Source organism: Dasypus novemcinctus, chromosome 13, assembly GCF_030445035.2.
Source record: "Dasypus novemcinctus isolate mDasNov1 chromosome 13, mDasNov1.1.hap2, whole genome shotgun sequence".
Lineage (NCBI taxonomy): Eukaryota > Metazoa > Chordata > Mammalia > Cingulata > Dasypodidae > Dasypus > Dasypus novemcinctus.
In genome coordinates, this window is record NC_080685.1 from 73909696 (window position 1) to 73913883 (window position 4188).

At 34.6% G+C, this 4188-nt stretch overlaps 1 pseudogene; it reads right to left on the bottom strand.

The window, feature by feature from the left end:
- Positions 1 to 346: 346 nt before the first annotated feature.
- On the bottom strand, positions 347 to 937 carry LOC101437283 (FIGNL1-interacting regulator of recombination and mitosis-like; annotated as a pseudogene).
- Between the last annotated feature and the right edge of the window lie 3251 nt (positions 938 to 4188).

Consider the following 4188-nt stretch of genomic DNA (forward strand, 5'->3'; position numbering starts at 1 on the left):
GGAGTTGGCAAAGAAATGAAACAACTTGAGTGTTTTATTAAATAATCTGTAGTCAGCTTTATCCCGTGTGTCTGACTGTGTCATCTGCTTGACTGTCAACAAGAATGGAAGGAGAAAAAAATGACTTTACACAAGCTAGTAATTCTATCTTTGTATTTCAACTGATTCATTTTAACTGGTTCTTAAGGATCTGCTTAACTATAAATTTCTAAGTCTTGGCATGGTATCCATGGTCCCTACTGGAAATAACAGCAGATAAGTGACAGTGGAATAATCATTACTACCACATTCAAAATATCATAAATGTCCATTAAGCGGTCCATGCAAACCATATTCATCAATTCTTTTAGCTGCTTTTGAAGACACTAGGCCTCCATGAAAAGAGTCTGGAGGTCTGAAACTAGGTGTAAATTCCCATAATACAGATATTTGCTATTCATACAGTGAACAAACTAACTTTTAATTACATGAAGGACCCAGGAGGGGTGACTATGAATATTTTGTAGAATGACAGATTCTAGAAAATCTGTGGCATATTGATGCTGAACACATTCTATAAGAGCTCCTAAGACCTGTACCATTGTTTTAACAATATGCTTCAGGATTCTACTGAATTTAGGCTAGATAATCCTCTTGTTTGACTGGTTAATCTATACATCATGTGATCAAATAATCTCAGTCTTTGATAGTAATGAAGAAAAGAAAGACTTTTCCAATGTTAGGTGGTTCATATGAGGTCAAATCACTTCTAGAATAATTTTTAGAATTCTCTTAAGATATTTCTACTTAACAAATTTGCTCAATTCAGCTGTCAGAATGTTAATACATGGAGAAGAGTAGGGCATAAGAATGGCAGTTCCCGGTGTAGCTCCTCCTGCCGGCTGCTTAGTTCTTCCATTGGAGATGTATTGGCTGGGGCCGAGTGATCCTGAGACATGCGTTTACTGAGGAATGCAGCTTCTTTCCTCATGTTTTAATTTATTTCTCCCTAACATGCATATTTTTTTGTTTTTTTTGTGTGTGAAGTGTATTCTTTTGGACACATTTTATTTGTAATTTTTAATCGCTCTGTTAAAATTTTTTATAAGATACATTAATTTGCAAATCATTTTTCATATTTTATGGTGTACATTTTCATTTTCTTGAGAGACCTGTTTGCAGAGAAGTGATTTTTGATTAAATAAAATTTATCTTTTTAATTTCTTTTATGGATGGTGGTTTTGCTGAAGTATATAAAAATATTTGGGAAAGTTTTACAAGATAAAAATATTTTCTCCTCAGTTTTCATCTAGAAGTTTTATAGCTTTAGGTTTTATATTTAAGTCTATAATATATTTTGAGTGATTTTTAGTACAAGTCACTAGAATGGATCAAAGTTCAGTTTTATGCATATGGATTTTCAGTATTTCCTGCAGGATGTGTTAAAAAGGCTGCCCTTTCTTTACTGAACTAACTATGCACATTTGCTGAAAATCATTTATCCATTCATATATGGGTCTATTTCTGAATTTTCTATTTTGTTCCATTATCTATTTTGTCTTCATGCCAGCAATGAACATTGTGCTTTATAAAAACTCTTGAAATCAGGTAATGTTATTCTTCAAACTTTGTTAATCTTTAAAACAAAAAATTTGGTTCTTCTAAGTCCTTTGCATTTGTGTGTAACATTTTAGAAATAACTTGCCAAATTCTATAAAAATGAAATCCTGCTGGGATTTTTTTAAAGATTTCTTTGAATCCACAATTTTGAAAAATTAATATTCAATTTTCAGAGAATTAATATCTTAAAAATTTGAATCTTCCCACCTATAAACACAGTATATCTCTCCATTTATTTAAGTCTAGATAATTTGTCAGCAATGTCAATTTTCAGCGTACAAGTCTTAAACAGGTTTTGTCTACTAAAGATGAACACATGCATCCTTAGTGACCCAGCAAATCTACTCCTAATTATAAACCTAACAGATATGCATGTATTAATATATTCAGCAAACAATATTATTTGTAACAGTCAAAAGCTGGAAACCATTTAAATGTTCACTAACAATGGATTGAATGAATTGATAGAATTCAATAAAAAATCATAGAAGATTGAGAAAAAACAAAATAGCAATATATACATCAAAATGCATTCTTACTAACATAATATCAAAGGGAAGAAGCCAAGTCCAAAAGAGTGCATAGTCTCTGATTCAATTTATGTGAAAGTCAAAATTTTGCTGAATTAATGGGTCAGGATGGTAGTTACATTGGCAATAGTTGGTGTGGCATTTTGACACTATTTTTGTGAATTCTCAGAAAGAGAAGGATTATGTTTATAACCTGGTCTATTCCTCCGTGTGTGATCCCGTTTGATTGCATTAGATTCACTGAGATGTCTTTAAATTACCTATTAAGATTAGGGTTTTGATTTGACCACATCAGTAGGGTCATCAGGTTTGAGTCCCAGCCCCTTGGTGGGCTGATATAAACAGGTACTTACAGAAGAGGAGAAAACTCTGTCATGTTGGGTCAGGGGTCCCAGAGAGAGTCAAGCCATTCACCTGATAGTTTGCAGCTAAGTAGCTAAGAAAGCCTGGAAAGAAAGGAGCCCTATGACGGACTGATGGGGAAGCCCTGAGAGACAAGCTCTATGACAGCCTACAACTGAGATCAGAACAAGCTGGGCACATGGAACCTTAAGAGGAAGAAGGAAGGAGAGACCAGATAGAGATTGCCCACCATCTTGCTTAACATGTGGCAGCTGATTTTGGTGAGAAAGCAGTCTTTGAGTTGGACTCTTTGGGGCCTTAAAACTGTAAGCTTTTACCACAAATAAGTGCCCTTTATAAAAGCCAACAGATTTCTGGTACTTTTCATCAGCACCCCTTTGGCTGACAATCACAGTTGCTATTAACTGGAAGGTCACATGAGAGTGCTGGGGTTTTGATATGTTCTGTTTATTCATCTGGTACTAGCTACATGGATGTTCCCACTTAGTTACTAAGTGAAAATTCCTTGAGCTGTAAACATGTCCTTTGAGTGATTTTCAGTATGTTTGTTATACTTTGATAAAAAATTCTGATCCTGAGGAGTGCAAAAACTGGCAGAACAAATATTCATAATTGCAAGTAACTCAAATATAATACATAATGTGAAAATTATCCTAAGTGAACTGTAAAGTGTTATGGGAGCAAGGAATGTTAGAAAGTGTTTCAGTTTGCTAAAAGCTGCCGAAAGTATTATACTAGGAAAGCATTGGATTTTACATGGGGGTTTTTTATGGGCTTGCAAGCTTACATCTGAGGCTGAGAAAAGTGTCCAAATCAAGGCACCATCAGGTGATGCGCTCTTCCTCAAGACTGACTGCTAGGGATACTGAACTCTTCTGTCTCACGGTAGGCAAGGGGTAGCATCTGCCAGTTTCTGCCTTTTCCTCCCAGTCTCTGTGGCTACATGGATTTCTCTTAGCTTCTGTGTTTCACTGATTCCAGCTTCTGGCTTCTGAGGCTTTCTCTCTGTGTTTCTCTACATCTCTGTCAATACTCATCCCACTTATAAAGGACTCCAGTAAAAGGGTTAAGACTCACCCTCTGTCACACCTTACTGGAGTAATCTAATCAAAAGATCCTTAACTGAAGTGACCTAATCAAAAGGACCCACCTATAATAGGTTCACACCCACAGAAATGGATTAAATCTAAGGATATCTTTTTCTGGTGCCCATACAGCAGCAAATTGTCACAGGAGGACAGAAAACCTGATTTAAACAAGTAGAATAGTCATTATATTGAACCTTATCATAAAAAAAGAAACTCATTTCCCATTTTCTCAAAATGTAACCAATATTTTAGTACAGTTTGTGAAAATGTATAATTTTATTTAACCTATTTCTATATTTTGACATTTGTAGGCTTTTTGATATAAAATATTTATTATATCTCAGTTTGTTTGCTTTTACAATGGCAAGGATATTGGTAATTACATATCAATGAATCAGTCCTACACATAAGAGTAAGCTGCCAATTTTGGGCAATTTACATAACCGGATAAATTAATGGAGTTAAACATATCAGGGTTTAAAACTTGTTTCAGACATTTACTGTTTGTTTTTGTCTACTAAACTAGATGTTAAAATTCCCATCTTGAAAGATTGTTGCCAAGACTGTATGAAAAAAAAAAGTCACAGACTTTGTGACTCAATAAATGT